The 19,898-nt window shown below is 36.9% G+C and overlaps 1 protein-coding gene across 21 annotated transcripts in view; it reads left to right on the forward strand.

The window, feature by feature from the left end:
• RALGPS1 (Ral GEF with PH domain and SH3 binding motif 1) overlaps nt 1–19,898 on the forward strand; it is a 617,170-nt gene that overhangs the window by 553,959 nt on the left and 43,313 nt on the right. The window lies entirely within an intron of this gene.

The following is a 19,898-nucleotide window of genomic DNA, read 5'->3' on the forward strand; positions in this document are numbered from 1 at the left end:
AACACTGCTATAAACATTGGTGTGCAAATGTCCGTTTGTGTCTTTGCCCTTAAGTCCTTTGAGTAGATACCTAGCAATGGTATTGCTGGGTCGTATGGCAATTCTATATGCAGCTTTTTGAGGAACCGCCAAACTGCCTTCCACAGTGGTTGCACCCTTTGACATTCCCACCAACAGTGCATAAGTGTGCCTCTTTCTCCGCATCCTCTCCAGCACTTGTCATTTTCTGTTTTGTTGATAATGGCCATTCTGGTGGGTGTGAGATGATATCTCATTGTAGTTTTGATTTGCATTTCTCTAATGGCCAGGGACATTGAGCATCTCTTCATGTGCCTCTTGGCCATCCGTATTTCCTCTTCTGGTAGGTGTCTGTTCAAGTCTTTTTCCCATTTTGTAATTGGGTTGGCTGTCTTTTTGTTGGTGAGTTGAACAATCTCTTTATATATTCTGGATACTAGACCTTTATCTGATATGTCATTTCCAAATATTATCTCCCATTGTGTAGGCTGTCTTTCTACTTTCTTGATGAAGTTCTTTGATGCACAAAAGTGTTTAATTTTGAGGAGCTCCCATTTATTTATTTCTTTCTTCAGTGCTCTTGCTTTAGGTTTAAGGTCCATAAAACCACCTCCAGTTGTAAGATTCATAAGATATCTCCCTACATTTTCCTCTACCTGTTTTATGGTCTTAGACCTAATGTTTAGATCTTTGATCCATTTTGAGTTAACTTTTGTAAAAGGTGTGAGATGCGGGTCTTCTTTCATTCTTTTACGTATGGATATCCAGTTCTCTAGGCACCATTTATTGAAGAGACTGTTCTGTCCCAGGTGAGTTGGCTTGACTGCCTTATCAAAGATCAAATGTCCATAGATGAGAGGGTCTATATCTGAGCACTCTATTCGATTCCATTGGTCAATGTATCTATCTTTATGCCAATACCATGCTGTTTTGACCACTGTGGCTTCATAATATGCCTTAAAGTCTGGCATCGCGAGACCTCCAGCTTCGTTTTCTTTCCTCAAGATGTTTTTAGCAATTCGGGGCACCCTGCCCTTCCAGATAAATTTGCTTATTGGTTTTTCTAATTCTGAAAAATAATTAGAATTATCCCAATAATCTGTTGGGATTTTGATTGGTATTGCATTGAATCTGTAGATCAGTTTAGGTAGGTGTCCTTATTTTTTTACTTATCTGTCCATACTCTGGTTAAAGTCAGCGTCAGCCAAAAGTTTTTCACAATTCACAGGGTCACACTATAAAAACTATATCATTATACAATCATCTCCAAGAATTAAGGCTACCAGAATAGTTCAGCAGTTTCAAGCATTTCCAATTAGCTATTGTAAACCACTATAAACTAAAAAGGAATATCTATATAATGCATAAGAATAACCTCCAGAATGACTTTTTGACTCTATTTGAAATCTCTCAACCATTGAAACTTTGTCTCATTTCACTCTTCCCCCTTTTGGTCAAGAAGGCTTTTTCAATCCCACAATGCCTGATCCAGGCTCATCCCTGGGAGTCATGTCCCAAAAGGCAATGGGTTTACCTGCCAAGTTCACTTCAAAAGAGAGGCCACATCTGAGCAACAAAAGAGGTTCTCTGGGGGATGACTCTCAGCGTAATAATACATAGACTTAGCTTCTCCTTTGCAGGAATAAGTTTCATAAGGGCAAGCCCCAAGATCAAGAGCTCAGCCTATTAAATTGGCAGTCCTCAATGCTTGTGAGAATACCTGGAATTCCCCAGGTGGAGAAGTTTAATATTTGCACATTTTCCCTGGTCCCTCAAAGGGGCTTTGTAAATACTTTTTTATTCTCTGTGCAAATTACTCTGGGATGTATCAGGGCAACACACTAACCTATACAAACCAGTAAGTTCTCACTCCCTATTCAAGATTCCATGTAATTATGTTGTCCAAATAAACTGAACATACCAGTTAAATTAGATAGTGTGCTGTAGAAAATATAAATTTTACACCAAATAAACATCTCTTCCTTTGGGCTCACACAGAAGTTGACGTTTCAAAACACAGTCAATAGCATCTTTTACCCTTTAGTCTAATTTACTTTGGTCCTAACCAGTTCTGCTTCATTCATATATCTAATTGAAGTCTGATGTCTTTTTTCAGCTTTTTAACAGTTGCGTTATGGGGTAATGCTGACTTTCAGAGCTACAGAACTCTAGATCTGAGTCCCAGGTGTCATACAGATACCTATAGTCCCAGGGACCAACCAGGTTATACACAAAGAATCTCAGAATTTATGAATAACTGTTACAACTCAGAAATAGATATGATGCTGTAAGAGTATATTTAGTCTAAGAACCTTTACAATAAACCTTCCCCTGATAACCTATGCTCTCAGATTCAGTTGTCAGTTTGCACATTATAGTTAGTCCATATTAGAGAGACAGTGTAATGTTTGTCTTTTCATTTCTGGCTTATCTCACTCAACATACTGTCTTCAAGTTCCATACACCTAGTTGCATGCCTCACAATTTCATTCCTTCTTGAAGCCACTGGATAGTTGGTTTTATTATAGACCACAGTTTGCCTTTCCATTTATCAGTTGATATACCCTTAGTCAACCCATCTATTGCAAATTGTGAATACTGCCACCATAAACACTAGTGTGCAAATGTCCATTCATGCCCCTACTTTCAGTTCTTCCCCATATATACCTAATAAAGCAGGTTGCTGGATTATATAGCAATCCTATACTTAGCCTCCTGTGGAACCACAACACTACCCTCCAGATGGGCTGCTCCATTCTACTTCTCTTCCAGCAATGAATAGGGAACAGTACATCCCTCTCTCCACATTTTCTCTAGCACTTTTGTCTTTCTATCTGTTTTTAAAACAGTTTTATTCATACACCACATAATCCATCCTGAGTAAACAATCAGTGGTTCCTGGTATAATCACTTAGTTGTGCATTCTCCACCACAGGCTATATAAGTACATTTCCATTTCTTCTGCAAAGAAAGACGATGAGGAAGAAAAAGAAAATGAAGAATAAAAAATAAAATAAAAAGGAGAAACAACAATACCAACACCAAGAATCCCATATCCCTCCCTTATATCCCCCTCTTATTGACATTTAGCTTTGGTATATTGCCTGTGTTACATTTACTGGAAGCATATTACAATATTACTGTTAAGTATAGATACTAGTTTGCATTGATTTTATTTTTTCCATATACTCTGTTTTCAACATCTTGCAATGTTAACATTCATTTATTCTTCCTCATGTAAAAGCATTCTTATATTTGTACTTTTAACCACCATCATTGACCACTCTAGGTTTCACTAAATTATACAGTTCCAGTCTTTATCTTCTGTTTTCCCTTCTGGTATCATTCATGCCCCTAGCCTTCCTCTTTCAATTATATTCACACCCATCCTTGTTCAGTGTACTTACAATATTGTTCTACCATCAGCTAGTATTATGCTATCATTTCTGAATCTGTACAATCAATCCTCGTGAACGTTCTGTACTCCTTCAGCATCATATGCCAGATCTCTATCTTCTTTCTATTTTCTGAAAACCTGTGTTCTTCATTATTCGCAGTTTGCTCATTACTATTAGTTCATATTAGTGAGATCATATAGTATTTGTCCTTTTGTTTCTGGCTAATTTCATTCAACATAATGTCCTCAGGGTTCATCAACATTGTTGCATGCTTCAAGACTGTATTCTCTTTTACTGCTGCATAATATTCCATTGCATGCATATGCCACAGTCTGTTTTTCCACTCGTCCATTGATAGACATTTGGGCTGTTTCCCTCTGTTGGCAGTCATAATTAATGCCACTATAAACATAAGTGTGCAAATGTCCAGTCATGTCCCTACCTTCAGTTCCTCCAAATATATACCTAGTAATGGGATTGCTGGATCACATGGCAATTTTATACTTAACTTCCTGATGAACCATCAAACTGCCTTTCAGAGTGGTTGCACCATTCTACATTCCCATCAACAGTAAATAAGTGTACCTCTTTCTCCACATCCTCTCCAGCACTTGTAATTTTCTGTTGTTGTTTTTTTATAATGGCCTTTCCAGTAGGTATGAGATATCTCATTGTGGTTTTGATTTTTATTTCCTTAATAGGCAGTGAAGTTGAGTGTCTTTTCATATGTTTTTGAGCCAGTTGAATGTCCTCTTTGGAAAAATGTCTGTCCGAGTCTTTTGCCCATTTTTTAATTGGGTGGTTTGTCTTTTTTGTTGTTGAATTGTAGGATCTCTTTATATTTTCAAATTGTAAACCCTTATCTGATATATGGTTGCCAAATTTTGTCTCCCATTGTATAGGCTGCGTTTTTACCGTTCTTACAAAGTCTTTTATGCACAAAAGTATTCAGTTTTGAGGCGATCCCATTTCTTCTTTCATTGCTCATGCTTTTGGGTGCAAGGTCTAGAAAACTACCTCCTATCACAAGATCTTTAAGATATTTTCCTATATTTTATTCTAAAAGTTTTATGTTCTTAGCTCTGATGTTTAGGTCTTTGATCCATTTGAGTTAATTTTTGTAAAAGGTATGAGACAGGGGTCTTCTCTTGTTCTTTTGGATATGGATATCAAGTTCTCCAAATGCTGTTAATTGAAGAGGCTGCTCTGTCCCAGTCAATTTGGCTTGACCACCTTATTAAAGATAAAATTGTCCATAGATGAGAGGGTTTATTTCTGAACCCCCATCTGATTCCATTGGTCAGTATGTCTATCATTATGACAGCACCATGCTCTTTTGACCACTATAGCGTTGTAATATGCTTTAAAGTCAGGTGGTGCAAGACCTCCCACTTAATTCCTCTTTCTCAAGATATTTTTAGTTATTTGGGGCACACTCCCCTTCCAAATAAATTTGGTTATTGGTTTTTCTATTTCTACAAAGTAAGTTACTGGGATTTTAGTTGGCATTGCATTGAATCTATAAATCATTCTGGGTAGAATTGACATCTCAACTATATTAAGTCTTCAAATCCATGAGCATGGTATGTCCTTCCATTTATTTAGGTTGTCTTTGGTTTCTTTTAGCAATTTCTTGTTGTTTCTGTGTATAGGTCTTTTCTGGCCCTGGTTAAATTGATTCCTAAATATTTTATTCTTTTGGTTGCTATTGTAAATGGAAAATTTTTCTTGATTTCCTCCTCAGATTGCTCATTACTGGTATAGAAACACTACTGATTTTTGCATGTTAATCTTGTATCCGGCCACTTTGCTGTATTCATTTATTAGCTCTAGTAGCTTTGCTGTAGATTTTTCAGGATTGTCTACATACAGTATCATGTCATCTGCAAACAGTGAAAGTTTTACTTCTTGCTTTCCCATTTGGATGCCTTTTATTTCTTTTTCTTGCCTAATTGCTCCAGGTAGAACTTCCAGCACAATGTTGAATAACAATGGTAACACTGGGCATCCTTGTCTTGTCCCTGATCTTAGTGGGAAAGCTTTCAGTCTTTCCCCATTGAGTATGATGTTAGCTGTGGTTTTCTCATATATTCCCTTTATCATATTGAGGAAGTTCCCTTCTATTCCTATCCTTTGAAGTGTTTTCATCAGAAAAGGACATTGAATTTTGTCAAATGCCTTTTCTGTATCAAGATGATCATATGGTTTTTCTGCTTTGAATTATTGATGTAGTATATTACATTCATTGATTTTCTTGTGTTGAACCAACCTTGTATACCTGGGAAAAATATCTCGCTTGGTCATGGTATATTAATTCTTTTAACGTGCTACTGGATTCAATTTGCAAATATTTTGTTCAGGATTTTTACTTCTATATTCATTAAAGAGATTGGTCAGTAATTTTCTTTTCTTGCAGTATCTTTGTCTGGTAATCAGTGATATTTGGCTTTATAGAATGAGTTATGTAGCTTTCCCTCCTCTTCAATTTTTTTGAAGAGTTTGAGCAGGATCAGTACTAATCCTTTCTTGAATGTTTGATAGAGTTCACATGTGAATCCATCTGGTCCTGAACTTTTCTTTTTGGGGAGCTTTTTGATGACTGATTCAATCTGTTTACTTGTGATTGATTTGTTGAGGTTGTCCATTTCTTCTTGAGTCATTGCTGGTGTTCATGCTTTTCTAGGAAGTTGTCCATTTCATCTACATTGTCTAGTTTTTTAGCATATAGTTGCTTATGGTATCCTCTCAATATCTCCTTTGTTTCTTCTGGGTCAGCAATTATGTCTTCTCCCATTTCTGATTTTAATTCTTTCCATCCTCTCTCTTTTATTTTTATTAGTCAGCCTAGCTTAAGTTCTATCAATTTTAATGATTTCTTGAAGAACCAACTTCTGGTTTTATTGATTCTCTCTATTGTTTTCATGTTCTCAATTTCATTTATTTCCGCTCTAATCTTTGTTATTTCTTTCCTTCTGTTTGCTGTTCTTTCTCTAGTTCCTCCAGGTAAAAAGTTAATTTCCTCTTTCTGCTTTTTTAATGTAAGCACATAGGGCAGTAAATTTCCCTCCCAGCACCACCTTTGTTGCATCCATAAGTTTTAATATTTTGTGTTTTCATTTTCATTTGCCTCAAAATATTTACTGATTTCTCTTGTAATTTCTTCCTTGACCCACTGGTTGTTTAAGAGTGTATTGTTTAGCCTCCATATGTTTGTGGATTTTCTGGCCTTCTGCGTGTTACTGATTTCCAGCTTCATTCCACTATGATCTAAGAAAGTGTTTTGTATAATTTCAACCTTCTTAAATTTATTAAAATGTTCCTTGGGACCCAACGTGTGATCTATACTGGAGAATGATGCACAAGCACTTAAGAAAAGCATGTATATCCTGTTGTGGTGGAATATAGTGTTCTATAAATGTCTATTAAGTGTAATTCCTTTATCATACCATTCAAAATTGCTTTTTCCTTATTGAGTCTCTAGATGTTCTTGTCCATTGATGATAGCACTGTATTGAAGTTCCCCAACTATTATTATAAAGGTGTCTACTTCTCCCTTCAGTGTTGTCAGGGTGTGCTGTGTTCTGGCTTGTTGCATAAATGTTTATTATTGTTATGTCTTCTTGATGAATTGTCTCTTTTATTAATATATAGTGTACTTCTATGTCTCTTTTAATTGTTTTACATTTGAAGTCTAATTTGTCTAATATTGGTATAGGTACCCCTGCTCTTTTCTGGTTGCTGTTTGTGTGAAATATCTTTTTCTAGTCTTTCACTTTCAACCTATTTTTAGATTTGGGTCTAAAGTAAGTCTCTTATAGACAGCATATAGATGGTTCCTGTATTTTAACCCATTCTGCAAGTCTGTATCTTTTGATTGGGGAATTTAAATCATTAACTTTTAATGTTATTACTGCAAAGGCAGTAGTTCTACCATTCTACCTTTGGAATTTTATATGCCATATCTCCTTTTTCTCTCTCTCTCTTTTTACCTTCCTGATAGTCTTCATTTCTACTGCCTGTAGAAATTCTTTCTTTCTTTCTCTCTCTTGTCTTTTCCAATCTCCCTGTAGTGTTCCCTTTATTATTTCTTGTAGAGCAGTTCTCTTGTTCACAAACTCTCTTAGTGTCTGTCTGAAAATATTTTAAACTCTCCCTCAATTTTGAAGGACAGTTTTGCCAGACATAGAATTCTTGGTGGCAAATTTTTTCTTTCAGTATCTTAAGTATATCATACCACTGCTTCTCGCCTCTATGGTTCCAGCTGAGAACCCTATACATAGTCTTATTAAGCTTCCCTTGTATGTAATGGATAGCTTTTCTCTTGCTGCTTTCTGAATTCTGTCTTTTTCTTTGAGTTTGACAATTTGATTAGCAAGAGATCTAGTCTCTTTGGGGTACACTGTGCTTCTTGGATCTCTAATTTTATGTCTTTCATAAGAGATTGGAAATTTTCTGTGATTATTTCCTCTATTATTCTTTCTGCCCCTTTTTCCTTCTCTTCTTCTTATTGAGACACCTATAACATGTATATTCATGCACTTCATGGTGATATTCAATTACCTGAGACTTTGCTCATATTTTCCATTTTTTCCCCACTTGTTCTTTGGTGTGTAGGATTTCAGATGTCCTGTCCTCTAGTTCACTAATCCTTTCTTCTGCTGCTTCAAATCTGCTGTTGTAGGTCTCCATTATGTTTTTCTTCTCTTCTATTGTGGCTTTCATTCCCATAAGTTCTGCCATTTCTCTTTTCAAACTTTCAAGTTCTTCTTTATGTTTGCCCAATGCCTTCTTTATATCCTTCATCTAAAGAGATGAAGTGCTATAACTTCCCTTGACTTACTGTTTTGATTTTTGATGTGAGTTTTCATGTCTGTTCAACATCCTTAATTAGTTGTGTCAATTCTGTCTCTCATTTGAAATGTTAGTTTGCTCCTTTGGCCCGTATCTTCATTTTTCCTAGTATGTCTCATAATTTTTGCCTAGGCATCTGATTTCCTTGATTAGTTATTCTGGACATCGTTTTCACTCTTTAACTTAGTGTTTCTTGTTGGCTGGCTTTGTCCTCTATCAGTTCTTTGGAGTTTAGTTCAATTTATTCTACACCTCTAGCATAGTTTCTGTTTATTTAACTGATCAGAATTTTTCAGCTCATTTTTCTGCATCTTGCCCTGCCTATATGGGTCCCCCTTTTTTTATGATCATTCTATCTACATATGTAATCAGTAACTCACAATATCATCACATAGTTGCATATTCATCATCATGATCATTTCTTAGAACATTTGCATCAATTCAGAAAAAGAAATAAAAAGACAACAGGAAAAATTCATACATACCATACCCCTTACCCCCCTCCCTTTCTTTGATCACTAGCATTTCAATCTAAGCTTATTTTAGCATTTGTTCCCCCTATTATTTATTTTTATTCCATATGTTTTACTCATCTGTCCTGAAGGTTGATAAAAGGAGCATCAGACACAAGGTTTTCACAGTCACACAGTCACATTGTGAAAGCTGTATCATTGTACAAACATCTTCAAGAAACATGGCTAGTGGAACACAGCTCCACATTTTCAGGCACTTCCCCCCAGCCTCTCCATTACATCTTGACTAACAAGGTGATATCTATTTGATGCTTAGAATAACCTCCAGAATAACCTCTCAACTCTGTTTGGAATCTCTCAGCCATTGTCACTTTATTTTGTCTCATTTCGCTGCTCTCTCTTTTGGTCAAGAAGGTTTTTTCAATCCATTGATGCTGAGTCTCAGCTCATTCTAGGATTTCTGTCCCACATTTCCAGGAAGGTCCAACCCTGGGAATCATGTCCCATGTAGACAGGGACGGTGGTGAGTTTGCTTGTTGTGTTGGCTGGAGAGAGAGGCCACATCTGAGCATCCAAAGCAATTCTCTTGGGGGTGACTCTTAGGCCTAATTTTAAGTAGGCTTGACCTATCCTTTGTTGGGTTAAGTTTCATATTAACAAACCCCAAGATTGGGGGCTCAGCTTATAACTTTGATTGTCCACACTGCTTGTGAGAGTATCAAGAATTCAACTTGGGGAGGTTGAATCTTCCCCCTTTCTCACCATTCCCCGAAGGGGTCTTTGCAAATACTTCTTTATTCACTGTTCAAATCACTCTGGGATTTATTGGGGCATCACTCTGGACAAACCAACAAAATCTCATGTCCTACTCAGGGTTCCGTGTACTTATGGTGTTCAATTAAGCTGTCTACATAAGTTATATTAGGAAATGTGCTAGTCAAAATATAGATTTTGTACCAAAAAAAAACAATTTTTGCTTTAGTCTCACACATAAGTTAAAATTTTAAAAACATTAATTACTATCAATTTTCAACACCCTGCAGTAATGACATTCCTATGTTCTTCCTCATGCAGAAACAACTTTTTAAATTTGTACATTTAGTCACTATCATTCTAACTCGAGGCATTCCTAGATTATGCCATCTCAGTCTTTATCATCTATTTTTCTTTCTGATTTCATTTGTGCCCCCAGCCTTCCTCCCTCTATCATTCTCACATTCAGCTTCATTCAGTGTTTTAACATAATTGTATTACAGTTCGGTAGTATGGTGCTATCCATTTCTGAGTTTTTACAATCAGTCCTGTTGCACAATCTGTATCCTTTAAGCTCCAATTACCCAATATCTTACCCTATGTCTATCTCCTGATGGTCTCGGTTACCAGTGAAATTCTCCAAGTTTATTTGCTAATGTCAGTTCATATCATTGAGCCCATATACTATTTGTCCTTTTGTTTCTGGCTAATCTCACTCAGCATAATGTCCTTAAGGTCCATCCATGTTGTTACATATTTCATAACTTTATTCTGTCTTACGGCTGCATCCATCATATGTATATACCACAGTTTGTTTAGCCACTCATCTATTGATGGACATTTTGGCTGTTTCCATCTCTTCACAATTGTAAATAATGCTGCTATAAACATTGATGTGCAAATGTCTGCTTGTGTCCTTGCCCTCATATCCTCTGAGTAGATACCTAGCAATGGTATTGCCATGTCATATGACAATTCTATATTTAGCTTCCTGAGGAACTGCCAAACTGCCTTCCACGGTGGTTGTACCATTTGACATTCCCACCAACAATAGATAAGTGTGCCTCTTTCTCCACATCCTCTCCAACACTTGTCATTATCTGTTTTATTGATAATGGCCATTCTGGTGGGGGTGAGATGATATCTTATTGTGGTTTTGATTTGCATTTCCCTAATAACCAAAGAAGTTGAGCAACTTTTCATGTGCCTTTTTGGCCATTTGTATTTCCTCTTCTGAGAAGAGTCTGTTCAAGTCTTTTGCCCATTTTGTAATTGGTTGTCTTTTTGTTGTTGAGTTGAACAATCTCTTTATAAATTCTGGATACTAGACCTTTATCTGATATATTGTTTCCAAATATTGTCTCCCATTGTGTAGGCTATCTTTTTACTTTCTTGATGAAGTGCTTTGATGCGCAAAAGTAAAAGTGTTTAATTTTGAGAAGTTCCCATTTATTTATTTATTTCTTCAGTGCTCGTGCTTTGGGTGTAAGGTCTAGGAAACCACCTCCTAGTATAAGATTTATAAGATATCTCCCTACATTTTCTTCTAACATTTTTATGGTCTTAGATCTAATGTTTAGGTTTTTTTTTATCCATTTTGAGTTAATTTTTGTATAGGATGTGAGATATGGATCCTCTTTCATTCTTTTGCATATGGATATCCAATTCTCTAAGCACCATTTATTGAAGAGACTGTTCTGTCCCAGGTGAGTTGGCTTGACTGCCTTATCAAAGATCAATTGTTCATAGATGAGAGGGTCTATATCTGAACACTCTATTCTATTCCACTGGTCAGTATATCTATCTTTATGACAGTACCATGCTGTTTCGACCACTGTAGTTTCATAACGTACCTTAATGTCAGGTAACGTGAGGCCTCCAACTTCATTTTTCTTTTTCAGGATATTTTTAGCTATTCGGGACACCCTGCCCCTCCAGATAAATTTGGCTATTGGTTTTTCTATTTCTGAACAGTAAGTTTTGGTGATTTTAATTGATATTGCATTGAATCTGTAAATCAATTTAGGTAGAATTGCCATCTTAATTATATTTAGTCTTCCAATCTATGAACACAGTATGCCCTTCCATTTATTTAGGTCTTCTGTGATTTCTTTTTTTTTTTTATTTTTCATGGGCAGGCACCAGGAATCGAACCTGGGTCCTCTTGCATGGCAGGCAAGCATTCTTGCCTGCTGAGCCACCATGGCCCTCTTCTGTGATTTCTTTTGACAGTTTCTTATAGTTTTCTTTGTATAGGTCTTTTGTATCTTTAGTTAAGTTTATTCCTAAATGTTTTATTCTTTTGGTTGCAATTGTAAATGGAATTTTTTTCTTGATTTCCCCCTCAGATTGTTCATTACTAGTGTATAGAAACACTACAGATTTTTGAGTGTTAATCTTGTAATCTACCACTTTGCTGTACTCATTTATTAGCTCTAGTAGTTTTGCTGTGGATTTTTCAGGGTTTTCAACATATTGTATCATATCATCTGCAAACAGTGAGAGTTTTACTTCTTCCTTTCCATTTTTGATGCCTTGTATTTCTTTTTCTTGTCTAATTGCTCTGGCTAGAACTTCCAACACAATGTTAAATAACAATGGTGGTAGTGGACATCCTTGTCTTGTTCCTGATCTTAGGGGGAAAGTTTTCAGTTTTTCCCCATTGAGGATGATATTAGCTGTGGGCTTTTCATATATTCCCTTTATTATGTTGAGGAAGTTCCCTTCTATTCCTATCCTTTGAAGTGTTTTCAACAGGAAAGGATGTTGAATTTTGTCAAATGCCTTTTCTGCATCAATCGAGATGATCATGTGGTTTTTCTGCTTTGATTTGTTGATATGGTGTACTACATTAATTGATTTTCTTATGTTGAGCCATCCTTGCATACCTGGGTTGAATCCTACTTGGTCATGGTGTATAATTCTTTTAATGTGTTGCTGGATTCAATTTGCTAGAATTTTGTTGACGATTTTTGCATCTATATTCATTAGAGTGATTGGCCTTAGTTTTCTTTTCTTGTAATATCTTTGTCTGACTTTGGTATGAGGGTGATGTTGCCTTCGTAGAATGAGTTAGGTAGCTTTCCCTCCTCTTCAATTTTTTTGAAAAGTTTGAGCAGGATTGGTACTAGATCCTGGAATGTTTGGTAGAATTCACATGTGAAGCCATCTGGTCCTGGACTTTTCTTTTTGGGGATCTTCTTAATGACTGATTTAATTTCTTTATTTGTGATTGGTTTGTTGAGGTCATCTATGTCTTCTCGAGTCAATGTTGGCTGTTCATGCCTTTCTAGGAAGTTGTCCATTTCATCTACATTGTTGAATTTATTAGCATAAAGTTATTCATAGTATCCTCTCATGACTTCCTTTATTTCTGTGGGGTCAGTGGTTATGTCTCCTCTTCCATTTCTGATTTTATTTATTTGCATCCTCTCTCTTCTTTTTGTCAGCCTTGCTAAGGGTCCATCAATCTTTTGATTTTCTCATGGAACCAACTTCTGGTTTGCTAATTTTCTCAATTGTTTTGATGTTCCCAATTTCATTTATTTCTGCTCTAATCTTCATTATTTCTTTCTTTTTGCTTGCTTTGGGGTTAGTTTATTGTTCTTTCTCTAGTTCTTCCAAGTGGACAGTTAATTCTTCAATTTTTGCTCTTTCTTCTTTTTTGGTATAGGCATTTAGGACAATAAATTTCCCTTTTAGCACTGCCTTTGCTGCATCCCATAAATTTTGATATGTTGTGCTTTCATTTTCATTTGCCTCAAGATATTTACTGATTTCTCTTGTAATTGCTTCCTTGACCCACTGGTTGTGTAATAGTGTGTTGTTGAGCCTCCATATATCTGTGAATTTTCTGGCACTCTGTCTGTTATTGATTTCCAGCTTCATTTCTTTATGATCTGAGAAAGTGTTTTTATGATTTCAATCCTTTTAAATTTATTGAGGCTTGCTTTGTGACCCAGGATATTGTCTATCCTTGAGAATGATCCATGAGCACTTGAGAAAAAGCTGTATCCTGCTGTTGTGGGGTGTAATGTTCTATATATGTCTGTCACGCCTAGCTCATTTATTGTATTATTCAAATTCTCTGTTTCTTTATTGATCCTCTGTCTTGATGTTCTGTCCATTGATGAGAGTGGGGAATTGAAGTCTCCAACTATTATGGTATATGTGTCTATTTCTCTTTTCAGTGTTTGCCTCGTGTATTTTGGAGCATTCCCGCTCAGTGCATAAATACTTATAATTGTTATGTCTTCATGCTGAATTGTTCCTTTTATTACTACATAGTGTCCTTCTTTGTCTCTTTTAACTGTTTTACATTTGAAGTCTAATTTGTTGGATATTAGTACAGCTACTCCTGCTCTTTTCTGATTGTTATCTGCATGGAATATCTTTTCCCAACCTTTCACTTTCAACCTATGTTTATCCTTGGGTCTAAGATGTGTTTCGTGTAGACAGCATATAGATATGTCCTGTTTTTTAATCCATTCTGCCAGTCTGTGTCTTTTGATTGGGGAGTTTAATCCATTAACATTTAGTGTTACTATTGTATAGGCAGTACTTTCTTCTACCATTTTTGTCTTTTGGATTTTATATGTCATATCTAATTTTCCTTCTTTTTACCTTTACTGAGAGTCTTCATTTTTATGCTCTTCTCCACACCTCTCTCTCCTATCTTTTCTTATCTGTCTCTAGTGCTCTCTTTAGTATTTCTTGCAGAGCTGGTCTCTTGGTTACAAAGTCTCTCAGTGAATTTTTGTCTGCAAATGTTTTAATTTCCCCCTCATTTTTGAAGGACAGTTTTGTTGGATATAGAATTCTTGGTTGGCAGTTTTTCTTGTTTAGTATCTTAGATATATCATCCCACTGTCTTCTCGCCTCCATGGTTTCTGCTGAGAAATCTATGCATAGTCTTATTGGGCTTCCCTTTTATGTGATGGATTGTTTTTCTCTTGCTGCTTTCAAGATTCTCTTTTTCTTTGACATCTGACATTCTGATTAGTAAGTGTCTTGGAGTATGTCTGTTTGGATCTATTCTCTTTGGGGTACACTGCACTTCTTGGGTCTGTAATTTTAAGTCTTTCATAAGAGTTGGGAAATTTTCAGTGATAATTTCTTCCATTCATTTTTCTCCTCCTTTTCCCTTCTCTTCTCCTTCTAGGACACCCACAACACATATATTCACGCACTTCATGTTGTCATTCAATTCCCTGCTCATATTTTTCCATTCTTTTCCCTATATTTTCTTTTGCTTGTCGGATTTCAGATGTCCTGTCCTCCAGTTCACTAATCCTATCTTCTGCCTCTTGAAGTCTGACATTGTAGGTTTCCATTATTTTCTTCATCTCTTCTACTGTGCCTTTCATTCCCATAAGTTCTGTGATTTGTTTTTTCAGACTTTCAATTTCTTCTTTTTGTTCATTACTTGCCTTCTTTATATCCTCCCTCAATTCATTGATTTGATTTTTGATGAGGTTTTCCTTGTCTGTTGGAACATTCTGAATTAATTGTTTCAACTCCTGTATCTCATTTGAATTGTTGATGTGTTCCTTTGATTGGGCCATTTCTTCAGTTTTCCTAATGTGATTTGTTATTTTTTGCTGGTGTCTGGGCATTTAATTACCTTAATTAGTTTATTCTGGAGATTGTTTTCACTTTTTTTTTCCCTAGGATTTTCTTGCTGAATGACTTTGTTGTCTGTCTGTCCTTTGACATTCAGTTCAGCTTATTCTAGTCCTCTACCTTAGGTTTTGTTTAATAGATCAGAATTTTTCAGTTCTTGTTTTTTTTTTTTTTTGTTTCTTGCCCTGCCTGTATGATGCCTTTCCTCCACCCCTTAGGAGGGTCTACTTAGGTATTATAAACCCCAGTCAGATCTTCCCAGACCAAACTGGTCTCCTCTCAGGAGGAAAGAGTCACCTGTGTCAGTTTTCCCTGAGGGTGAGACCCAGCAGATTAAAAGGCTTTCCTATGTAGTCTCTGGACTCTGTGTTTTTCCTACCCTGTCCAGTATGTGGCCCTTTTTTGCCTGCAGGTCTCACCAGCACAAGGTGATGTGATAGCTTTAACTTCAGCAGACTTTTCCTGCTGGGGGCGTGGTGAAGACAGAGGAGAGGTTTTAGGCTGGCTTTAATCACTTCTCTTTTCCAGAACCTGGGGTCTGAATTCCTTGAGGGAGAGATTCCACCTGAGCTGGGCCCCATCCCTCTCCTGGGAAAGGCACGGGCTCCAGACAAGCTCTCAAACAAGCCTGTTTCTGCCTATGCCTCAGGCCATGGAGCCCTAGAAGCCTTGCAACTGTATCCAAAGAGTAATCAATCCATAGAAACATAGCCACAAAAGAGAAAAAGAAAAATCCTTTTCAGGGCAGGACCCCATTCCTGGGTGCTAGCCTCCATGGCTTGGGAAACATACAGTTTTCTATGGGACCTCACCTGTTCTACCGTTCCAGACTGTTGTAAGATGTGTGTCTAGGGTCACTGAAGTCCCCTAAACAATTGATCCAGCAACTTCCTGGCTATTTACTAGAAGCTCTGGAGGACTAACTAAATTCTATGCCTTATTACATCACCATCTTGCCCTGCCCTCACTGCTTTCTTGTCCCACCTTCCATATGTATTCTTTTAAATCTCATCCTATTAGTTGCTTCCAACATACCATGATTTTTTTTAATCTCATTATCCAGGGTATTTTTTGTCTCCTCTGAGTTTGATTCTGAAAATTTGATTAGACTATTTTCTCTTAACCCAAGTCATTGAAAACTGTATAAAACCATGGCCTCTAGAAAAACCCCAGATACATGACCTTGGAAATGGTTGTTTTAACAGCTACCTATCTGGCCGACTCTACAGTAGTGGGTCTCAAGTTCTGGCTGTGAACCAGAATCACTTAACAGAGTCTGGGGTGAGGACTGGAAATTTGTAGTTTTTCAAAGCTTCCCAGGTAATTCTGATGATCAGCCCATTTTTAGGTCATAGACATATCTTTAGCTGTTGTATAATAATTTCTTAAAATAGAATAAATGATAAAATTGTGATATATTATGTAATAGTAACAACAGTAGATAAAGGCCAGAGAAGATTATTATTACAATTATGTCTGCCACAAATTGAGCTCTAAATATTTTATTTACAAAGCATTTGCTATTCCTGAAAAGAGTACACTGGAGCAAAAAATTATCCTCACTTAGGCTCTAGAATAATATTTTCCATTCACCAGCATTGAGATTAAAGAGACAGTAGTTTTTCATTAACACTAATATCCTTTAAGGAGAAAAATGGTCTATAAATGCTTCTGACCATGAGATAATCTTTAGACAAGTTGCCAATTGTGAGTAATTACTATTTCCATTCTAATTATTTCTTCCATTATAAAGGATATTTAACACCCCCAGCACTTGATCCTAAACAACAAAGTCAGCCTGGATTTTACAGAGGCCCTTTGATATGGTCAAAGTAGACGAACCCAGGGAGGAAGCATGCATTCTAGCCCCTGGCTCCAGACCCACTGAGGGCATCCTTTCCAGGGAGGGCCTGGTTCCAAGATGCAGCAGGAGGGTGGGACTTGTGATTGTGCTTGAGGAGACCACACTCCACAGCCCATCTCACCCTAGAGACTTGCTCCCCACCCGTAAAGAATGCAACGATTTAGTTATTAGATTTATTATATTGCATCTCTAACACTGCTTTGCAGATATTGTGCCAAGGAGCCCAACCAATGCTTTGTTCTTCTTGGCTTTTATTCTATTTTATTTTTCTTAAGAAAAACTATCCAAATTCCCACCACATAGAAAGAATGACCATTAGCAGTAAGTGAACTATTTCAGATGTTTTTCTATGCATTTATACACAGGAGGATAGATGGATGCATGCAAGAATAGAATTTATTAAAATCAGATCATATTATATTTGCTATCTTTAATTAAAAGCATCAACTTTATTTTTTGTTTAATTTAATCTGAAAAAGGAACTAAGCTAAAAATATAAGGACTTGCTGCTCCTCAAATAAATGCTTCTTTACACAGGAAATATTATTTCCTAGAAGATCCTTCTAAGATTAATAAATGAATATCCAGAAAAACATTAGGAGATTGCCAACAGTGTCAGTTCACTCTACTTATGAAAAATGAGAACATTAACACTCTCCCCCTTCCTTCACCTCCATCTATCACCCCCCAATTTTTTGTTAATTATGTTATTATTACCACATAGTTCAAGTTTGTAGCATAAATATCATGTTCAGGAATCATAATTCCTACTAATATTTTCAGATTCAGTTCTTACCACCCATTGTTTCACTACAGCTTCTCCATTCCTTAAGTCTTTATTTTAAATCAATCACTTATTTAGCTGAATTTCATAATGAAGTAGCCCCCATCACCCTCCCCCCAAAGAAGAGCTTACGGGTCATTGATTCCCTGATTTCTTTCATGAAAATATCTGTATCTCCTGAGCTTCGCATTTCTGGGACATGCTCTATGCTTCTCTCCCTCAGGACTTGCAGACCTTGCTCCATTGTCTTCTAGCATGGGATGTTGCTGTAGAGAATTCTGAAGTCAATCTGATTGTTTTCCTGTTGTGAGTGACTCATTTTGTCTGTCTCATGAGTGAAGAATTCCTTAAAGTTCAAAAGCTTATTAAGTGAATGCCTCAGAGTAGAAGGTTCTTTACCAAATTTCCCTGGAACCTGGTGTGCTCTTTCTTCATTTCAGAGAAATTCTTTTAGTTTATGTCTTTGAAAACTACTCTGCAATCTTTTGGCTCCTCTATTTCAGGGATGCCAGGAACCCTTATGTTGGATCCTCTATGCCTTCCTTATCCATTAGATTCTTTCTAATGGCTATAATCACCATTTTTTTCCATCAACAGTCACTCTGGTGATATGTTTCTACTTAGTATTTATTCATTTAGCCCTCTCTTATTTCAGTCTTTGGTTTGTTACTTGAGGTCTTTAATCTTCCTTTTCATCTTACTCCTTTCTTTTATCATCTTATTTTTCAGGTTTTAGTTTTTTTATCCATGTTCTTAAAAAACCTGTTCTATTTCTTGAAGCATTTGGAGAGATTTCCTTCTATTCCTTGGGTCTGCCTTCTAGGTTAGGTTCTTTGGACAGTACTATGTTCCTTTTTCTTTACTTTTTTTGTGAGAGGATATTTGCTTGGTCGTCATACCATTTCTTTTCATCCTGCTCCCATTTGAGAGTCTCCATCTGTATATTCCATGGCTCTGATACATAGAGGGAAATGTCTGACCCTCTTCCCACGTGCATGATATGGGCCTCTTGTCCTCCCCTGCTGTGCTGTCAGGTCCAGGGAGTCTTGGTCTTTCCCCTCTTCCATAGTTTGAGGAATAGGAGGAGAGAAGGACTCAGGTTCCATCCAGGCAGTGAGCACAGAAATATCTCAGTTAGATATTTGGCCCCAATTAAGGGCCTATATCAGGGTTTTCTCCTTCTAGTTGGTGGGGAGTGGGTTGGACTATAACCCATTTCAGAAAGGGATATCCTCAGATTCCAAATCATCCTCCAATGGAGCCTTTATTTCCACCCATTTCATCCATTTCTCCCCAGCATCTGTTGCTTCTCATGAGAAATAATAATAATAAAATAAAGAACCCACTCGGAGCTTCTGAGAATGCTCAGAGAGCTAGAGGGGCAAGCCATGTTGCAACTCTTGTTCTGGCTTCAAAATCCTCTTTTTCCTTTGATGGATGTTAGTTTTTTTAAGTCTATGGCTTGAGACTGTGCCCCTTCCCCTGATTTAGTTGTAGCTGGTGAGCTCTTTTACTCATAAGTTTTTATAATTGTTGGTTTTGTTAGGAAAGGAAAAGTCTGGCATCTGGTCTCACTTTGTTTTTTTCACCCAGAAGTCTTACCTGGTGCTTAAAAAAAACAATATCGAGGTGCCAGTCCTTATATCCTATGCATTGCCTTGTGCCTTTCTAGGGGCATCTGATGAGGGGGAGCTCAGTGCAATGATTAAAAGCCCTGGTTTGAATTCAGCAGTCCCGAATTTGATTCCTGCTCTGCCATTTGCTGGCCCTGTGAATTGGAGGAAGCTACATAACCTTGCTGTTCCTCAGTTTCCTCATCTATAAAACAGTGATGGTAAATGGACCTTGTTCATAGGGTTGTTGTGAAAATTAGCACATCCATGCTCAGTAAATGACTGGCCATGAATATGCTTTTTACCTTGCCTCTCTTAACCATTGTTTCTTAGACTTGGAATTCCCTGAAGACCTCAGAGAGCAGTGGCTATGATCTGGAGCAACCATGCAGTATATTTGGATTCCATAAGGAGAATAACCTTTATGAGCAATCTGATCTCCCCATCCTATGCACAAACATATTCAGTTCCCCCTCTGATATACCAGAGCACATCTGATCTTATGAAAATCTTTGTTTTCAG

Source organism: Tamandua tetradactyla, chromosome 2, assembly GCF_023851605.1.
Source record: "Tamandua tetradactyla isolate mTamTet1 chromosome 2, mTamTet1.pri, whole genome shotgun sequence".
NCBI classification, from domain to species: Eukaryota; Metazoa; Chordata; class Mammalia; order Pilosa; family Myrmecophagidae; genus Tamandua; species Tamandua tetradactyla.